The sequence below is a fragment of the Octopus bimaculoides genome, chromosome 22 (assembly GCF_046866305.1).
Source record: "Octopus bimaculoides isolate indiv1 chromosome 22, ASM4686630v1, whole genome shotgun sequence".
Lineage (NCBI taxonomy): Eukaryota > Metazoa > Mollusca > Cephalopoda > Octopoda > Octopodidae > Octopus > Octopus bimaculoides.
The window spans coordinates 38330264-38353229 of record NC_142949.1 but is presented as its reverse complement, the minus strand read 5'-3'; the positions used below and the strand labels follow the sequence as shown (position 1 = coordinate 38353229).

General features: G+C 37.4%; 1 long non-coding RNA gene across 1 annotated transcript in view; it reads right to left on the bottom strand.

Moving 5' to 3' along the window:
* The window catches only part of LOC128250546 (uncharacterized), a 191998-nt gene extending 170885 nt beyond the window's left edge, over positions 1-21113 (bottom strand). Inside the window, exon 1 of the long non-coding RNA XR_008266577.2 lies at positions 20993-21113. This is a non-coding gene — a long non-coding RNA (uncharacterized LOC128250546). The remainder of the gene's footprint in view (positions 1-20992) is intronic.
* Positions 21114-22966: the final 1853 nt, after the last annotated feature.

The following is a 22966-nucleotide window of genomic DNA, read 5'->3' as shown; positions in this document are numbered from 1 at the left end:
CGCTGCTACTACTTCAGCAACAACAATTTCTACTACTATTATTGCTGCTTCAACTACAAATACTACCACCACCATTACTGTTACTATTACTGTCACTACTGTTGTTGCTACTACTACCACCACCACCACCACCACCACCACCACCAACATTATATCTTGACTGTTGTCACTGGTGCTCGACGACTTCCCCTCACCTATCTGTCCCCATGGAGATTAATGGATAGCAGTGAATTTGAACCCGTTTGAAAGTTTTAATTCGATAAACTCTGTCCCAGTGAGTGGTTCCTTAATGAATGATGTCCCTTATTGCAACCTCCCCGCTACCACCACCACCACCACCACCACACACTGCAGACGATTGTCTCACACATACCAGCAAATGCTACCCACCACCAACCATCACCAACCATCACCACACCAACGCCGCACAAACCCCCATCTTTAACAAGCATCACGCTCTCACCACCACCACCACCATCCTTAGCCACACAAATGAGGCAACCTCTAGTGGACGCCCATCATGCTAAGCATAGCAGCCAAATCCCCCACCCTTCTGAAAAAGAGGCATTGAATAGGTTTTGAGTATACTGTATATATTATACAGGATAAATGCGGTCGGTATGGCCAAAGTGTTTGCTGTGACTGCTTGACCAGAGTTAACTGGAGCTTACAACAACAACAACAACGATATAAACACCACCCAACAAACTAAGGCGATACCAACTATCTAACGAGATCAAGTCTACGTAGTCGCTCGAACTGCGAGAAATGGCAGTCAAATCTCATTCAAATCACACAAATCATGTTTTAAAAACATGAACGCTTTGATGATATGGTCATAGGTATACTCAGGAAAACACGAGTGAGAAATACAAGATGGTCACGGATGGTATGATTTTGATCAGAGGCGTGATCGATCAAGGATGAGTTGCGGCTAAATGACCACAACAATAATAGTACAAATTCTATTGTTATTACAACCTATAAACGCAACACCAACACCGTCATTATCATTGGCAGAATGAGACCCATCCAGCCAACCACTGCCACCACCAACAACAACAACAACATCGTCTCCACCAACACCAACGTTACCACCATCATCGCCACTAGTATCACAGGCACAAACATGACATTACTAACACCAACTTTACCACGACAAGCAGACCACCACCACCACCACTGCTTACAACAGCAATACCATCACTACCACCACCACCACCACCACCATGACTACCAATCTTTTAACCGCTCATCCAACCGATTGTCTCTGTAACAGCTTCTATAATAATGACACATGAGCTATCTGCTGCATCTTGATGGAATGACGCTAACTTAGGAGGACACACAGACAGCCACATATAATTTAATTAATGAACAAATTCGTTAATTAACATGATCTCTCGATGTCGTTACTGCTGTTCTTGACATTGTTAATGTTGTTGTTTTTGTTGTAGTGGTGGTGGTGGTGGTTTCTGTGGGTGGTGCTGAGAGTGTTTAGTATGGCTGTTATAAGGATATCTGTGCAGCCGTCTCCGATAGATATAGACAGACAGACAAACAGATAGATAGATAGATAGATAGCAACCGTTGGTTTGTAGTTCGCTCTTACTGCGTAACACTTTGAGGAAGGACCTTTTACAATTGTTCGAATTGAACTGTTTTTCTTTCTGTCCGTCTAAATGTATTTATCCACGGATGTGCATGTGTATATGTTAGTATATATGGGAGCTTTCTGCAGGATTGCAGGAGAAAAAGGGTGGCATTTACGACTTTTCCCACTCGAGGTTCGCGGTAAGAGGTTCCCTGCTCAGTCGGAATGGAGGGTGCTTACCACTATTGGAATGAGAGGGAGAGAGCGAAGGGTGGCTGTGCGAAGGGTGGGGAGAGGCAGCTGGAGGAGCCTCTCGTTGGCTATGGAGCAAGAGAGAGGAATTCAGCTGAAAGCCAGGGGGAGATGATATGCAGTGATTTCGCCACCTCCGCTGACCCATCACCGGTGTTACGGTTCAAGGTCAAAACACCCGGTGAACATTGGGGTCGTTGTCAATCATGACTTGGATCTCACCAACAAATTCAAGAGTTCTTTTCTTATCAGAATGATCAGAGTGAGTTTTCCGAGCTGCCGTACCTTCGTAATTACCATAAGACTCATCCAGTTCTTTCCGAATTTTCTGCACTGTCCTCAGCTTGACACCCAAACACTCTGAAATGTTCGCATTAGAGCTTTTGGCGCAAATGCAAAGCAGTGCAGCTTGTCGCTTCCAAATTTCTAGCAGAGTGAATTGCGTCATGGTCCTGTTTTTTCTCACATTCGGTACCCAACTTACCCTACTTTACTATGTAGTCGACAAATTCGAAAACAAGCAATGCGCTTGCGCGAAATTAAAGATATAAAATGGCGACAATTTACCCATCGCATACTATATACATACATATATATATATATATATATATATATATATATATATATATATATATATATATATATATAATTTTACTCTTCTACTCTTCGATCAATAAACGAAACTGCCAGAAAATTAACGATGTGACGTCACAACATCACAACAAAGAACACCACCACCACCGCGCCCACCACAATCACTCCTAGAGTCATCACCACCGACAAGAACAACCGCCACTGCCCCCACCAACAGCAACAACTGCCCACCACCACCACCGCCGCCACCGCCAACCACTTGCCTCTAATTTAGGGAGACATTACATCGTCATGCTTCACGGCTAATTAAGAATTTTGCAGATTATTATTACAATTATTATCTTGTTATCGATATTTATCGATAAATTTCTAAATCGTAGTGGAAAACCAGAAACTACAGGGCGCCAATTAGTAAAATGTGTCGGTCGTGGTGGGTCAATCCGTCATCTGGCGTTCAGAGTTCAAATTTTGAGCAAGGATTATCTAACAGAGCTTTGTGGTAAACAACGCCATTGTTACTCAAATTTGGTAGACGAGAATTGGATATACATACATTATATATATATATATATATATATATATATATATATATATATATATATATATATATGTTTAGGCGGTGGTGAGGAGCTTCCTTACTATCCACGTGATTCCGGGATCAAACTCATTGTGCGGCACCTGGGGCAAATTTCTTATATAGCCTCGAGCCGACCCAAGCTTCGTGATTTGATTCGATGAACAGAAACTGAAAGAAGCCTATAGGCGCAGGAGTGGCTTTGTGGAAAGTAGCTTGCGTACCAACCACATGGTTCCGGGTTCGGTCCCACTGCGTGGCACATTGGGCAAGTGTCTTCACCAAATGCCTCGGGACGACCAAAGCCTTGTGAGTGGATTTGGTAGACGGAAGCTGAAAGAAGCCAGTCGTGTGTGTGTGTGTTTGTGCGTCCGTGTCAGTCCCCCCACTATCACCTGACAACAGATGCTTGTGTGTTTATATCCCCGTAACTTAGCGGTTTGGCAAGACACCGATAAAATAAGCCCTAGAGTCGATTTGCACGACTAAAAGCGGTGCTCCATCAACAATGTAGGTAGGTGCTAGCTGCGTTAAGAAGAGGAAAAAGAAAAAAAACTAGATAATTATAAGAATCTGTGAAACATGGAGAGAAAGTAAAAACGATAAAATAACAATAAGGAAGACAGGATTTTGAAGGAAAAGGAGAGAAAGAAAAAATAGAGAAATAAACAAGAAAAAGGAAAATCTCTCGTCATCTACAAATTAGTCAGAGCTGGAATACGTTTCTAGATTACTAAATACAGATATTGCAATAAATGTGTGTGTATACGTATATGTGTGTGCGCATGTATATATATATATATATATATATATATATATATATATGTGTGTATATATATATGTGTGTGTATATATATATATTATTTATGTAACGAGAGAAAGATATATATAGATATATGTATATATGCATGTATATCTGTATATAGGTATATATGTGTGCGTGTGTGTGCATATATATGTGTAATCGTATATATGTATATATATATGGAATTTATATGTATGTATGTGTGTTTGTTTTGCCTTTTTATATGTTTGTGTATGCGTGTGTTGTGCATTTTGATGCACATTGATACAATTATTTAAATAAACCTGGTTATATGCATATTTATTGAAGTAGATGCATTTAGATTAAACACACGCACACACACACACACGTACACACACACACGTATATATGTATATGCACACACATATTTATACACACACACACACGCATATTTCTGAATACATACATGCAGACATTGACATCGACGAAATCTACTCAAGCCCAGAAAAAGCCATTAGTGGTGTTCCCCGAAGGCGTTCTCGGGGCCCAGTTCACTTCATTATTTACATAAACGACGTCACAAACATCATTAAACACAGTAAAATAATAATTTTACACAACCGACTCTCAACTTAATAAAGTGATAGATGACCAACAGTGATAAATGACCGAATAAAACTATGGCCTGACCATCAGGCTGTAATAAAATCGCTGAAACAAAACACTTCTGCGAAACTAGGAGCATTTTGAACTTGTTTACTTCGTAGTCTCTCCCTTCAGGAGAAACTTTGATGGTGTCTAACTGTGAAAAAGAGTAGGGTGTAATTGTTGTCACTTCGGCTGGAGAAACCATTGTCAAACAACAAAGTCGGTACAGTTCGTAGTATGCGCCCTCTTGCATCCTGAGATCTTTGCGACCCACAGTCCGGGATGCCATCACGCTCTTTACTACTACTCTTTACCTTTGTGAAGTCTCACTTCGATTGCTGTTACTTCTGCCAAAGCAAACAAACTGTGACGAAAATTGAGTATAACGTCACAAGGCACGCGAGCGCAAGCATGTACGCATACACACACACACACACGTATTTATATATCAATTACCTTTTGTCTTTTACTTGTGCCACTGTAGAGTCACATTCATTGAACTGCAGCCATGCTAGGGCACCGCCTTGAAGGGTTTAGCCGAACAAATCGATCTCGGTACTTATTTTTAAAGCCTTATTTTTAGAAATCACTTGCCCAAGGTATCATGCAGTGGGACTGAACCCAGAGTCATTTTACTAGGAAGCTAACTCCTTACCATTACTATCTATTTATCAATCTATCTATCTATATATATATATATATATATATATATATATATATATATATATATATATATATAGAGTCATACAAATATTTATGTATATACATGCATACATACACACACATACATACACACACACACATATATATATATATAAACTTATATATATAAACATATGTATATATATATATACACATACATATGTCTGTATGTACGTATGTATATAACATATGTATGCAATATGTACATACAGACAGACAGACAGACAGACAGACAGACAGATAGACAATAACAAACACATTAGACGCAAACATACAGATTCGCACATCCAAGCATACGTTATACAAACATACACACACATACATATATGTGTGTATATATATATATATATATATATATATATATATATATATATATTTCTCCCCTGCACACAATTACTCGTCGAGTTCGTTGCCTGTGCGCCATATTTACATCATTTCATCGTTTCGGGGCAAACTCCGTCGCCTAAATTGAATGAAAATTCCAATGAATTTTCGCAAAGTGAACAGACAAGGAAACATAATGTCACGTATGTCTTTGGGCAGATCAACTAGTGGCAAATGGCCCCAGGGGCAGTCGCCCTTCCCCTTTTTATAGCTGGACACCTTATCGCTGATGCGCTCGTCTGATATTGCCTCCAGTCAAATAGCGATTTGATAATAATGCCTCGCAGGTATAGATTTATCTCATCAGAGAGCGAACGTATGGTGACGTATGGCTGTTTCTTATTCTCTCTCTCTCACTCGCTCTCTTTCTCCCTCTCTCTCTCCTTATACACATATATATCGTTTTATCTTTCTCTTTCCCTCTCCTTGTTAGAAGTCTGCGTGTTTATGAGCGGGTACATGTGTGCCTGTGCGTATGAGCGCATGTGTGCGTGTATATATATGTGTGTGTGTGTGTGTGTGTGTGTGTGTGTGTGTGTGTGTGTGTTTGTGTGTGTGTGTGCGCTTGAATACGTGGCTGCGAATTTGTGCATGTGTGTGAGTGTGTGTTTTGAGTGAATGAGAGAGAGACATAAGCGAGGTGACAGAGATATTTTAACTTTCTGGGAATGTATATGTGTGCGTATATATGCATGTATCTGTGTATACACATACACACTCTCACACGCAAACACACGCACAGACACACACACACATTGACACATAGAGAGGCGTATGTTAGTGAATGAATCTCTACATGTACGTGTTAGTGCGTGTATGTGTCTACACGTGTGTATATTTATTATGCAAATATGCAAATATATGTTTATGTATGGATGCAAATGTCCGGCTGCTTCTTGCCTTTTTCATTCTAACTCAATGGAAGATCGTTAGATAAACATATAGGTAGAGTGGCAAATTCACGCACACACGTATGCATATAACTTGAAATACACACATACAATATACTTATGTGAGGTGCATATATATGTGTGTGTGTGGGGATGTGTGTGTGCACATATATATATATAAATACAAATACATATATATGTGCATATATATATATATATATACATGTATATATACATATATAAACAGACATATGTATGTATATATGTAAATATATATGTATGTATATTTGTGTATATATATATATATATATATATGTATATATATATATATATATGTGAGTGTATATATGTATATATATATATATATATATATATCATATATATAAGCAGTCAGACAGATAGAGGGAACAAATAGACACTTGATAGTGAGATAGATAAAAAGGAGAGATAACAAATAAAAGGTAATATAGATGTACAAATATGCATAATTTAAGTGTCGTCTGTATGGATGTTCACATGTATGTATAAGCGCACGAGTATACATATGTATGCAAGCACTATATTGGTACCATGCACTCGCGTGCGCGCGTGAGTGCGTGCGTGCGTGCGTGCGTGCGTGTGTGCGTTCGTTCGTTCGTTGTCGTCAGTAAGTAAATGATTAAAAAGTTCGTACATTACTCAATTCATCAATTGCGAGTTCAATCCTAGGTTAATCTACAATAAATTCAATTTTCCCGTTCAACCTTTAGATTACCGTATGTTAAATAATCTTCATCGTAGATTACTTGGGTCAACGGTGCTGCATCTTGGTGCTCACTCATCCTGCTAAAAATAGGAGTAAAACGTTGCTCAAATTACACCTTACTGTGTCAAATGAAAAAGGATTCATTGCATCGTGTAGTGCTACTAAATACTCCATGAGAGATAAAATTACAGAAACAATATTTGTGATGTCCTTAGCCAACCTTTAATCTGGAGGGATACTCAGCATATTTGAAACATTTCTCGTGGCACCAGCAGACAAAAATGGAACAGGCGTTGCCCCGGAGGACAGAGAGGCAGATACGCTGAAAATGATAAACTGAACGGCACTTCAGAGAGAGAGACAGACAGACAGAAAGCAGAGAAAGTATAAAGAAAAGACCAAACGAAGAGAATCCATTCAGTTAAAAACACACACAAACAAATGTGCCCCATCATCTTCGATAGTTTGTTTATCTGGTAAATCCCTAACTCGCTTCTGAACTAGCGACGTCCATGTTAGCATGTCATAAATTTATATATAACGGATATTCTTCGGAAATGACAGAAAAATAAGCGGAAATCAACAGAATTCAGCAGCAATCACCGGTAACCGAACAGGAAATGAGCGTGCTGATCTCCGGAAACAGATTCGGAAACTCATTAAAAATCAATTACATTCTGGCTCGTTTGCTTTTACGATTATTATTATTGTTGTTGTTGTTGTCATCATTGCTAAAGGCAATGAATTAAAATGCATCGATGTAATTTCTCGTTGCAAACAGCTTCCATAACGCTATCGGCGAAACACTTGAAACAAGGAGTCATGCTACGGCGAACTACAGAGGTCAACAGAATTATGCATTTTGTTGCCACCAAAGACGATGATGCAGACGGATTTTGGTTTTTGTTTCACTTTTTTTTTCTTTTTTTTTTACTAAGGGAAGGGAATTTTGATGCGGATTCTCAGCCAGCCTCTTCTCGTTTTTCATAATCGGATATACTTTGGTTTTATTTGTTCGAAACATAGATCATTCAGTGTGTGTGTGTGTGTGTGTGTGTGTGTGTGTGTGTGTGTGTGTGTGTGTGTATTTTCGGGCATGTGCGTGTGAGTTTGTGCATGTGACGAGTAAGTCTTCAAATAAGCTATGAATAAACAATTTAACACATTCTTGTGTCGTACCTCGTGTATATATATATATATATATATATATATATATACTTCCGAGGACGCAAACAAACCAACACCGGTTTTCAAGTTGGTTGGGGACAATTACAAATATAGAGACACACACACGCATATATTATATACATATCTGTCACAGACATATTTTAACTAGCCTAAAGCTATATACATATATATACAGCCCTGTCCGATTCCCGGCATGGGAATGATTACGTTTTTGTGACCCATGAAATAAGTACCGGGCTTTAAAGAATCTCTTCAAGACCATGCACGAGTGTGGCCGAAGTCCAATGAGTGAAATAAGTGAAAGACAGAAGATATATATGCATAGAGAGAGGAGGGAGGGAGGGAGGGGAGGGGAGAGGAGGGAGGGAGGGAGGGGAGGGGAGAGGAGGGAGAGGGGTGAAAGACAGACTGACAGACAAGCAGAGTGACAGCCAGACACACAGATAGAAAAATAAATGGACAGACAGACATATCCATATATATATATATATATATATATACGCATACATATGCGCATAACTCATTCTACAACTTTTATTATTTATGCGTTCATTAGAAACATGTTGTCCGGTTCCGCCATGACATTATTCTCAACAGAAATCCTCGGTTTATTTCCTTCTGGAGGCATGAACTTTCATATTTATTGAAGAATTACGAAAGACTCCATCATTGTTTAATAACAAATTTTATCTCATAAAAAATCTCAATAGAGTTTATACCCCGTATCCCACCCATATATTGCTTTTCAATTGTCACATACAGAAGATATTTTTTTTTTATAACTATATAATTAATTTATATTGTAACATTTAATACTTTATTACAATTACCTTTTCCACGAGCATCCTCCCTTCGTACGTATTATATTATTGATCTAACCTTCATAATCTCTCTCTCGTCGTCTTCGCCTTCTCGTTTCTTTATAGCATCCCACTCTCCACAATCTCCTTGTCTTTCGTCCTTCCCTTTCTCTCCCTTTCTCCATTCGTACCTCCTAATCTGTCTTTTCTAAATGAGCCACTATATCATTCCGTTTTTGTATTTGATTTTCTAAGATATTTCATGTAAGCAGACCCTCCCAAAGAACAACAAGCGCCAGACAAGTCCTCTTTAAAACAATATATTACACAATTAAAGCCGTCTTCCTTACACATTTTTTATTTATCTCCACCCGTTTTCTCTCTTCAGCTTTTAATCTCATACAACATTAATATGGACAATCTGTTTTATTTTATTTTTAATCCATAGACATTAACATTTTCTTTTTATCGTTCATTATCGATCATTATTTTCTCTTTTTTCTTCGACCCCACCACTTTTTTCCTCCATTTTAATGGCCTTGTTCATTTCGGTCATATTTTCTTTCTTCTTTCTTCTTTTTTATTCTTTCCGTTTCCTAAGTATCCATATATATATATATATATATATATATATATATATATATATATGCGACGGGTTTCTTTCAGTTTCCGTCTACCAGATCCAATCACAAGGCTCTAATCAGTCAGAGGCAGTGAAGAGACGAACGCTCCAACTAAAGAGAGAAAACTGTCCCCTCCATTGAAGGGCAATCCTTCACAACAATGCTCCTGAAGAGATTGGTGCACATGATTGCACAAGATTCGATCCTGCAGCAAATGATGCACTGCTTCACACAGGTTGTCGTATACTTTGGAAACGAAAGCAGCTTTAAGAAGACAAAAGTTCTTCACCAACCTACTCTCTAGTAGATTACTAACAATTTGCACCATCATCATCATCAAGAAGAAAGAACTCAATACAATCAAGTAGTGAAGCTACTTTGGGTGTGTAACTTTCTCAGATGCGAAGATTGTTAAAGAGGTTAACAATAGATTGGTAAAAGCTGAAGATGAAGGAAAACTGTGGCGACCGCGAAGAAATATAAAACACAAAATAATAATAAATAAATAAAGGTTAACTTTGATGATTTTTTCGTTTATAATTATTTTCCCCATCAGTCTTAATATGTACTCATCTAAACGCGTTTCTAATTAGTAAGACGAGAGTCTGAAATAGTTATTTAACCTAATAGGAAAAAATCTGGATATAGAGATATTAAAAATGTAGGTAATAAAACGGAGAATAATAGCCGTAATAATTGGGGTCTCGGTTGTGATAAACACATGAAAGAAAATGGAAAAAAGGAGTTCAAAAGAAGAGAATTCTCTCCTGGGTAAGCTAACTGAAAACAGAACTCCAGAAAATTATTCCATTTGGGAGAATGCGCACATACTTTATCCTAAAAAGGACCCTCACGGAATGCTAATAACACGTGCAAACGCATACACACCTACCCACCCACCCACTCACAGGCACAAGGACGCATGTATCTATGTCTATACGTATACATACAAAGACACATTCACACACGTGCGTAGAGATACACATACACACATATGCACACGTCTTGCTTTCATTTCTAGCTTTCTCTCTCTCCTTCTCCCCCCTCTCTACCCCCTTCTTTCTCTCTCTTCAGGTATGTATATGTTTGTGTGTATTGGTATATGTATTTGCATATATGTGTGTGTGTGCGTGTGTGTATATATATATACGTGCATATATATATATACGTGTGTATATATATATGTATGTATATATATACGTGTGTATATATATGTATGTATATATATACGTATATATGTACCTGCATATGCTCATACATATATATATATATATATATATTACACACATATAGGTTTGTGTGTGGTAGTTATATGTATGTATGTATGTATACTTCTATATATATATAGATACATATATCATACGTGTGTGCATATATTTATGTAGACAGACAGACAGACAGTGATAGATAGATAGATAGATAGATAGATAGATAGATAGATAGATAGATAGATAGAATATATATTACATGCACATACGTATATATTTGTCTGCATACATACATACATACATACATAATGATAAAAATTTGTTAGGTGTGCTCCATCTGTACATTGCATTTGTGAATAATGATAAGAATTTAGCGATTTCTGCTTTCTAATAGACAAATAAATATATAACAAAATAAAACAAAAACAACCAAAGGAAACCGGACTCTCATTTCAATGCAATGTTGAAATCAGCTTCAATGTTTTATAACCTGAACCGTTGGTGACCCAACGGGATGTATATATCGGTATTTCCCATTGCCTACGAGTAAAGAGCTCGAAACTGATAAAGGACAACACTGGGCCGATATGGGGGTTTTACACCTTTTTATCATAATGAAGAATTGTTTCTTCACGGTAACAACAGTGAATTTAACATTAAATATTCAAATATATCACAAATATATTTTAACTAACCTATTTTTTAATATATATATATATATATATATATATATATATATATATATATATATATATATATATATATTGCCTTTTGTCAATGTGTTATTTCTTATTTGCTTCTATCTAGAAATAAAAGGAAATGACTACTATTCCCTTCACCTTTTGCTTTTCAATGTTAGTTTCAATGCTTTGAAACTAACACATTTTCCATTACATTTCAGACTGTGTTGCTGAAGCAGAAATATCGTTCTAGCAAATATTCTACTCAATACCACAGATTTTGCTTGTCATTTGCTTGACCTTAACAACTTGGGCATGTCCCTTAGCGGCTGACAATATGTACATCTCAAAAGATAAGCAGAAGTAGTGGGGGAGCATCATAGCCATGTGTTGCGAGGGATTCTTTGGGGTTTGAAGCGAAGTTTGAAGGAAATATTAACCATTTTTCACAATTTATAAGAGTGAGCAAATAGGAAAACAGCTGCGACCCAAGAACAAAAACCCTGTTACACTGTGGAATGGGCCAAGAGTTTTGGGCGCTGGCACTTATCATTGCATATGAGTGTGCACATGTGTGTTTATATTTGCATATATGTATGAATGTATATATGTGTGAGAGAGAGAAAGAGAGAGAGACTATGAGAGAGAAAAGATAGAGTAAATGTGTTATGTGGTGACATTCGGACTTATATCTTTGAGTTCTTTGTCTGAAGTGGCCAGGCCATGTTGTTGTGAACTTGTCACGCCCAGGAATATACACTTACAACATATATAAAGACGTGTGTGCGTGTGTGTCTTTGCATGTATGTGTATGCATAAACACATACACACAGAACACACAAACACGGACACACGCACACATAGATACATATATACATTATATACACGCACACACATACACATTAGCTCATCCAACTTAGAGATGACACTCGTGCCCCTCCCCTCTAACCCAATGTGTAGTCATAGCAACTTATAGTCCATGATTGATATATTTTAGTAATCCATCCCGACCACTGGGACTACTAACATTACTATTGTTGATATTTTCCACTTTTCTCAATGGCCGTCAACACAACATTAAAGTCATCGTTTTTTTTTTTGGTCTTTCTCTTTTTTACTCTTTTTTATATATTGCTTATATTGTGTTCGTTTTTATTTAGTGTTTCTTTTTTCTTCTTTTTGCCTTTAACTGGTGACATGAAAGAAATTAGGGAGACATTTCCAACTTCTCTGTCTCCTACATTTTTCTCTCCTTTTCTCTCTTTTCTTCACTCTCTTTCTGTCTATCGGTCTGTTTCTCTCCCCCCCCCTCTCTCTCCCTATCTCTATGCCTTTTCGGTATTTTGTCTCTTTGTGTATCTCTCCTCTTTCTCTCTCTCTCTCTCTCTCACTCCTTACGCTCTTTCTATCACGACATAAACGAGTGAATCCACTTATTATAATCACATATAATGTTAACAACCGGTTATTGTTATCAGTGTCTTGTCATATATACACACATTATATATATATATATATATATATATATATATATATATATATATATATATATATATGTATATACACACACACACATCTACAAATAACATTTTAAAAATGTAATATACGTTGCAATACTTGGCTGTCTGCAAATATTTCATTTTGTCCTTGCTTATCAAACAATTTAGACATCACTGGAATTGAAACCGTGGATATACAGCTGTGATGAATTACGAAAAACTAAAAAGTAAATACATTCATGAAATACAGACGAGGATAGAAAACGGGAAGCTAAGGGGATTAGTTTTGGTATAACAATTGCTCTTACGCGCAAGCGGTGCCTCTAAAATATTTATTCTCCAAACATTTTTATTATTCTACGCCGACCAATGAGCGATGCCTTTAAAAAATATAATAGGTGAGAAGGTCATTGCTGGAACGCTTGATCAAAGCTATTCTGGGACTAAACAACAACATTAATTTTATAATAGCCATCTAAGTTGCATACTTGTTGTAAATACATCATTTAAAGGCGACTTTACTTTGGTACTTGTTCGGAGATAACATCTGTTATGGACGCGCTGTGACGATGATGATGACGATGATGATAATGACGATGATGATGGCGATGATCATGGTGATGATGATGACGATGACGACGATGATGATGACGATGACGACGATGATGATGACGATGACGACGACAATGTTGAAGATGATGATGACAACGATGACAATGATGACGCTGATGATGATGAAGAGGCTGATATTGTTATTGATGTTTAAGTCAATGTCACTATTGTTGTTGTTATTGTTTTGCCGCCCATGACGGTTGTTGATGTTAATGTTGACATTGCTCTTGATATGATAATGCTGTCAATTCTCTTCTTGTTGCTGTTGCTGTTGTATCGGTGGTAGTGTCAGTGGTGTGGACGGCAATACTGCTTATTCTTCAAGCAGTGGAGAAATTTTATTTACAACTAACACTGTTCTTTGAATGGTTGTCCTTCTGCTGGCGATGGTCGTAGTGACAGTGGTAGCAGTGGTTTGGTTAGTGGTAGTGTGGTTGTTTGGCGTCAGTAAAAGTGGTTGTGGCGACGGTAGTATTACTGGTGGTACTGGTAGTGGTCGTCGTCGTTGTTTTTACAGTTGTTATATTTTCTTATATTTGCTGTAGTAATATAATGATCTCAGCGTTGGTTTTGTTGTTTTACAGTTAATGTTACAGTCATTGTTGTTGTTGATATTGTTCTACTACTGCTACTACTACTACTAAGTTTTTCAAATTGATCTTTTCCTCCCCGCTTCTACTTCAAATAATAAAATAATGCAGATGATGATGAATTACTGTTGTTGTTGTTGTTGTTGTTGTTGCTCTTCTTTTTCTTCTTCTTCTTCTTACTGTTGTTGCTGTTGGCTGTCAATGATGGCTAATATACTTTCCTGAACGTATCAACTTTCGTTATTAGTGTAGCATTTAGGTGGGATGAGATGCCTGGTTGATGGAGATGTACTAACAGCGATGGAGAGAAGTTGGAAGTAGAAAGACCATGAGGAGGAGGAGGTGGAACAGTAAAGTTGAGAATTAGGCGAAGGAGGAGGAAGAGACGGTAAATTAATGGCCGTCGGGCAGCGAAGAGATAACGTCATCAGATAAACTATGGTTCAACTGTGTTATTATTTATTGTATGGAGGTGTCAGCATTTGAAGCCTGATACTTGCTGTTTGAAAACTTCTTACGCATCATCATAAGTTTCTGTTCTCTCCTTCTTTCACGCCCTCGACGCACGCATATAGGCACAAAGCCTGAAGTTTTGAGAGAAGGGGCCAGACGATAAATAGACCCCAATGCTCAACTGGTACTTAGTTCATCCTACTTTGAAAGGATGAAAGACAAGGTTGACTTCAGCGTAATTTGAACGCAGAACGTAAAGACGGACGAACGAAATGCTGCTAAGCATTTGTTCATAGTGTTGACGATTCAGCCAGCTCACCACCTTAATATATATATATATATGCACATACAAACATGCACACACACACACACACACACACACACACACACACACACACACATATATATATATACTTACGCCTACTACGTAGCTTTGTGTTAAGCTCTCCTATTTACCAAGTACAAATGCATCGTTACAATATTCGATAATATTTTAGAAGGCAAATCTAACGTTCTGTCTTTCGCAATCGTCCGCTAAGTGGCAACGTGAAGGTCGGATTGATCTGAGAAAATTCAGCTTCCACTAAATTATGTGGATTTGTGTGTATGTGTAAGTGTCCATATGGATGTGTGTGAATACACACATACATACGTAGATAGATAGATAGATAGATAGATAGATAGATAGATATGAGTCACAGAAACAGACGCTTAGACAGATTTTACTTTCCCATTCATGATGAAAGATCTTTCATATTTTGTCTACCAACCTTAAATTCTACTTGGGGGATCTAAAGTTACAAACACACACACACATATGCATACACACACACACACACACATATATATATGCACGAATGTATGCACATATATATAAATATATATACGTACATATGCATATAAACATACATATTTACATGTTTATGAGAATAGCATATACACGCAAACATGCATATAGATATGTGTGTATATATATATATATATATATATATACTCATATATAAATATACATATCTATATATATATTCATATATAAATATACATATCTATATATATATATTCATATATAAATATACATATCTATATATATATATATATATATTCATATATATGTATATATATATATATATATTCATATATATGTATATATATATATATATATTCATATATATGTATATATATATATATATTCATATATATGTATATATATATATATATATTCATATATATACATATCTCTCTCTCTATATATATATTCATATATATGTATATGTATATATTCATATATATATGTATGTATATATACATATGTGTGTTTATATATATATATGTGTGTGTGTATGCTTTTGTTTCTATTTATGTTTGAATACGACTTCGCATGTTTGTACTTGTTCGTACATCAATTTTTTAAGGAGGGGGGGAGCGTCCTTGTATATTTTGCTCCCAAAATGTTTCCCCTGGAACCATATGAAAAAAATAAACAAAAAAGGGAAAATAAAACCAAATAAACAACAACAAAAATATTCCTTTGATATTTCTCCCTTTTCTTTCCTTTTTATCACTCTCTCTCTTCTCATTCCTTCATCTCTTCCTCTTCCTCGTCCTCTCTCTCTCCTCCCCCCCCCACCTCCTTTTCTTCTTTCACCTGTTATGTTAACTAATAACGCTTCTACAAAGATACGGTTATTGGAAACAGCAGCAGCCAGCGAAATCCATGAAGCGTGAAATCTGTGTTTCGCACGAGCTAAGAGACACAGAACGGGGGACTCCACCCCAACCCCTCAGAATCCCACAACCCCCACATCGTCGAGAGTGGAAGGATGGGTTACGGCGTGCAGAATACTCGTTGCATGTGTGCGGTGACGGTGGCGGTGCAGGCAGCAGTGGTCTGATGTTGTTGAAGACGATGATGCTGATGATGATGACGGAATTCATGCTGCTGCTGATGATGATGGTGATGATGATGATGGTGTTAGTTTTGTTGATAGTGTTATTTATACTACGGTTATAGCAGTAGTAGTAGTAGCAGCAGCGGTGGTGGTGGTGCTGGTACTGATGATATTACTGGTATTGTTTTTGTTGATGGTAGTGATGGTGGTGGTGATGTTGGTGGTAATGCTGCTGATGGTGATGGTGGCGGTGGTCCGCGTCGTCGTCGTCGTTGTGGAATTGATGACGATGGTGATGCCGCTACTCCCACCCACCCAACCAACCACTACCCACCCCCCGTTACTCTTTTCTCAATCACGCCACCAGACGTCGTTCTGAGACCAAACAATCGGTGTGAGGTTGAGGTGGGCATGTTGGGAAATGTATTTATCTATTTGTTTATCAATTGATTTATTTATTTAATGTAAAAAAATTCGGAGGAAAGAGAAGGGTGTGGTCCACAGCAGTAGGGGGGGGAGGTCGATGACTCGAAAGTGGAGAGAATATCTTCTGATTTTCTTTTTATTTATTTTTCATTTGTTTTGTTTTGTTTTTTTTCAGCGTCTTTTTCTTTTTTTAATTTTATTTTCTCGCCCACCAAAAACTTTATTTCCTATACCGCTCCCCTTCGCTCCTGCCCAACATTCGTACGACGCACCCTCCCGCCGCCGCCGCCGGACGAAACTAGGACGCCAGACACGTGCTTGTGATCACCGCAGCTGAAACGGTTATCTACCCGTGGGTCGGTTAGATGAGCGACCAGGGAGATAAGAGCAAAGAAGGATATGTATTGTTTTTCTTAGGACTTTTGCTGTTGTTTTTTTGGGGTATTGAGGGTAGAGATTAAGACGGAGGGGTGAGTTGGGAGTTTATGTTGTTTTTTTTTTAAATAAAAAAGAAATATTATTTATGTTGCTGTTGCTTTATATATATATATATATATATATGTGTGTGTGTGTCCGCACATACGTGTGTGCGCGCGTGTGTGGAATTTCTCTTTTAATTGCTTCAGTCAGTAGACTGCGGCCATGCTGGGGTACCACCTTGACGAATTTCAGTCGAACCAATCGAACCCAGTACGTATCTTTTAAGTCTGGTACTTATTCTATCGGTATCTGTTGCGGAACCGCAATGTTACGGCGACGCAAACAGAGCGATACTGGAGCATCAAACTAATACACCTGCTTGTTGTTCTTTCACTTGTCTTCGTCTTTTGTTTCCTGTAAATTTGAACTACACACACAATCCACGATCGGCCATCAAAACTTTATCTCAAGTACATATCATCACCATCATCAACACCATCGTCAATACAACCAACACTACCATCATCATCCCCATCATCATCAACACCACCATGACCATCATCATTGCAAAATACCACCTGCATCGTCGCCGTCATCATCACACCCACCATCATCCCCACTATAACACTGTCGTCGTCATCATCAACATCATGACAAAACCTTGACAACCACTCCCACCACTCCCTCCACTACCATCATCATCATCGCCGTAGAAAGTATGAGTGGTTTCGATTCCTGCAGCCCCTTCCATCGCCACCTAAATATGAAATGCTGTCAAATTTCCAAAGCCCTTGTTTTCTTTGACCCCTTTATTGCCTGTTCCGCACTCCTTAGCTAGAGGGAAGACTAAGCTACAAAGTTATGTTACCTCCCCTTTTTCTTCTGAATATCGAAACTCCCTTACTGAGTCGGTCGTTTGGTCATGTCTCTTATGTGGCAACGTCAAGCATGCATGTTTGCGGGGGTCCTTGTTAATGTTTCCTTGTGTCGTAATGTCTCACACACAGACACATGTGTATGTGGTAGGTCCTTGTTTTGTTTTCTGATTTTGTTTGAGTTTTATTTTATTTTTCTGGCATCAGCTCTTAACAGCCGCCCCCCCCCCACACACACACAAACACACACATGCTTTTTTTTTTCTTAACTATCAACAAGTCTGATGTTGCCTCTATTACGTGGTAGGTCCTTCTCTGACCCTTATATTTCTGAGGTCAGCTTATAACATCAAAAACACTCTCGCAACTGTCAACATCCCCCAATGCTGCTTGTGTAATGCGGTGGGTCCGTCTCTGACCCATAGCAACACCATTATCTTTCATTGACAGGTGTTACGTTAAAATCTTTTGTGTTACAACTCTCTTCGTGGTGTGACTGTGTGTCTATGTGTGAGTATGTGTGTGTGTATGACTGTGTGTGTATGTGTGTGGTATTGTAGTGCTTGTGAGATTTTGTGATGTGTGTTTCTGTGTTATATTGTGATATCATAATATCGCTTTCAAACTTTGACACAAGGCCAGCAAGTTAGGTGGAGAGATTTGGTTGATTATGCGTGTGCGTGTTTTTGTGCTGTCCTCCACCATCACTTGACAACCGATGTTGGCGTTTACGTCCCCGTAACCTAGCGGTTCGGCAAAAAAACCGATAGAATAAGTACTAGGCTTACAAAGAATAAGTCCTGGGATTGATTTGTTCGACTAAAGCAAGCCGGTACTCCAGCATGGCCGCTGTCAAATGACGAATAAAAGTATATATATATTCGAAAAAAAGTTCGATTTCTGTCTCCGTCTTTATGTTTTCGCTCCTCATTGTGTTTAACGGTTTTTGTGATGTCCTGTACCCATATATGCATACATATATAGATGTAGGTATGTACATATATATATATATATATATATATATATATATATATATATTGGGCTTCGACATTTACCGTCTTCCAAATTCACTCCCAAGGCATTACCCAAAATGCTGCACAGTGAGGTTAAACCCGAAACTCCGTGACCAGAAGGAGTCCTGCTTTTGTAACGTTAACCCATTAAGTCCCACAGTCTTATAAATAGGATACTAAATGAGAACATCGAATAAGCTATATCACATTGTCTCAGTATCCTATTTATAGGACACCGAGTATTTCCATTTCTACTTGAAGTAAAGGAGTTTTGATAATTATTTTTTTCATTTTAACCTATTTTCAATCATCTGTAAAAATTTAAAAGTAATATTCAGAAATTTAAGTGCTCTGAGACTTAATGGGTTAACATAACTTTCATTTATGTTAACATATTTCGATTCTATTTCATAGATTAAAATAACTCAATGTGTAACACTCGAACTCATATCATGACAAGCAGAATAACATAAGAAAATTCTAAATCTGCGTTACTGGAGGGAGGGAGGGACGGAGAGAGAGAGAGAGAGAGAGAGAGAGAGACAGAGAGAGGAGGAAAGAAAGGGGAGAGAGAGATAGGAGGAAAGAAAGGAGAGAGAGAGAGGAGGAAAGAAAGGAGAGAGAGACAGGAGGAAAGAAAGGAGAGAGAGACAGGAGGAAAGAAAGGAGAGAGAGACAGGAGGAAAGAAAGGAGAGAGAGAGTGTGCATGAGGGAGGGGGACAGTTTATCTCCTCAGCTACAGTACTTACTGAGGGGGTATTTTATTTTATCCACCCCGGAAGGTTGAAGCGAAATGTAGAAAACCTCCCAGTAGGTTTTGAAATAAGAATATAAAGGGACATAACTAAATACCCAAAAGACATTTCGTTTTCCGCTCTACCGATTTTGGATACAGTGATGGCAGGGGCCACGTTGGTGCCGTGGCTATTGGGAGTTTCTTGAAGATGTTGTGTGTGGTATTTTCAAGAATCGGGTTACAGATATTTTTTATACATAAATTTCGAATAAGAAAGATTATAAGTAAAGAGTCACAGCATTGTGTGTGTGTGTGTAAACTTTCGTGAGGTCTTGTATAATGTTCTGAGTTTGTATGTTTATCTGTATTACTTTCTTGCATGTGTCTTATATATATATATATATTGACGGCTATTATTTCCTTTTTACTATATTTTTAATACTTTTTACAAAAACATGGTGGTCTTTCGATACCAGTACGAAATATACTATAGAGGAATAAAAATTTAGAGGTCACAACATAAGCATATAGAATATTTAAAAACACTTAGATATTTAAAAATATATAAGAACATTTATAGATACATAGGCATTTTAAAATAGAAGACGTCGATATGAAATTGGATATAGTAAATTATAAGTTCATAGGATATGTTATAAGGACTAAAGAGTTCAAACTAGAACACAAAGCGTGTGGAAAGTAGAAAGTCAAACATTTTACAGCCTTAAACGGACATACTAAAATTAGAGACAATGTTTAATACATCCAGAAGTTTCATCGACAGAACACGAAAGACACCATGAAGACAATACAAAAAAAGGACAACTCACATAATCCCGTTCCATCGAATTCGAAGAAATCCTGACATTATTGTAATTCCCTTTATATAATAGTTATGAACATTAACCCATTAGAATAAATGAGTATAGCCAGTTAAAGGCCTGTGCAAAGTCTCATTCAGACGAGTCCATTATAGTATTTTTATTGTATTTTTAATTCCATTCCCATGCTTATCCAAAACTAGCCATCCCTAGTTCAAATCATACCAATTCCATCCTGCAACGTAACATATCTACTAGTATTTAATTCATTAATTATAGTATAATTTTCAATTATATTTTAAATTTTATGTTACAAATTTTAAATTTTATGTTACAAATTTTAAATTTTAGATTTTAAATTATTATTTTTATCCTTATTTCTAGATCGTATTACAACTTTTCTTTATTAATACTCTGATTCTTATTTTTATTTTTAGACTTCCTCAAAAATGTCGAGTTGATCTTATGCATGCAAGCTGGAATTGCATCAGTAAATTTATTCAACATGGTATGATTAAAATTTTTCAAAATAAAGTATGCCTCCCTGATGCATAATCCATATTTAGTGGATTCATTTCTAAATGGAGAGGCTTGAGCCAAGATGGACCAAGATAATTTGAACTCTACACTTCTTTCTCTAAGGTCGTTTATAAATGATGCTAATGTGGTGGATGGCCCGAACGCTAGAAACGAATCTATGAGATGTCAGTGCTTAGATCTTGGGTGAATCTAGGTGGTTTTATATTTATTTTTCTGCTTAAACAGAGTGTTGGCGACAACCAGATTATTCTCAGTACAAAACGTCAAAAGAGCTACTCCATTTTTTACTGCATTTTCCAATCCCATGTCGACCTAAAACAGGCCATGAAACATAATCCTTTCCAACTCCTGCATTGAAATCTCCCAATATGACCAGCTTGTCAGAAATTGGTACTTTCCTCATTAATTGTGCTAGATCATCATAAAAGTGTCCTACAGTTTCACCAGAATGGGACATTGTTGGTGCATAAATACTGACAATGGTAAGAAACCTACCTTTTGTCAGTTTAATACGACGGGACATGATCCACTCAGATATACCACTCTACAATGGAGAATACTAATGTATTCTTGAGAGCAAACCCAACACCAGATTCTCTACGCTAACCCTTAGGTAGGCCTCTCCAAAAGATAGTATATCCACAAGGCCTTTCAACTGAACTTGGAGTACCCAATTGCTGGAATTTTTGTACCTCTGATTATTGTTCCTGTTGGATTACGCCTTTCCTGCACCTATATATATATATATATATATATATATATATATATATACGTTTGTACATGTATGTATGCACGTATGTATATATATATATATATATATATATATATATATATATATATATATATATATGAATGTACGTATGTGTGTGTGTGTATATATATATATATATATATATATATATATATACGTACATTCATACACACACACACTTATATATACACATACAATACACAGACATATACACATATGTCTGTGAAAGAGAGAGAGAGTGACAGATACAAACATACATACTTACATCCATCCATCCATCCATCCATCCATCCATCCATACATACATAAGCAATATATATGGGGTGGGTACGCGTGTCTTTGTATCATGTTTATCCTCATCACCACTTGACAACCGATGTTAGTTTGTTTATGCCCCCGTAAGTTATTAGTTTTGCAACACCACCCTTTGGTGTTACCCCACCGCCCTTTCTCACGTCCTCCATCACTCTTCCGTCACCGCCCTTTGGCATTGTCCCCTCCGATCTTTAATACTGTCCCACCGCTCCACCCTTTCGTACTCCTGCCCTTTGCTATTTAATACTCCCATCTTTTTCCTTCAACACTGTTTCCACCAAACTTAAGTAGACCATACACCGCCCTTTTATACGTTCATTCACCGCCCTATATTATTGTCATTCACTGCCTTTCAATACTTCCATCCACCAAACTAT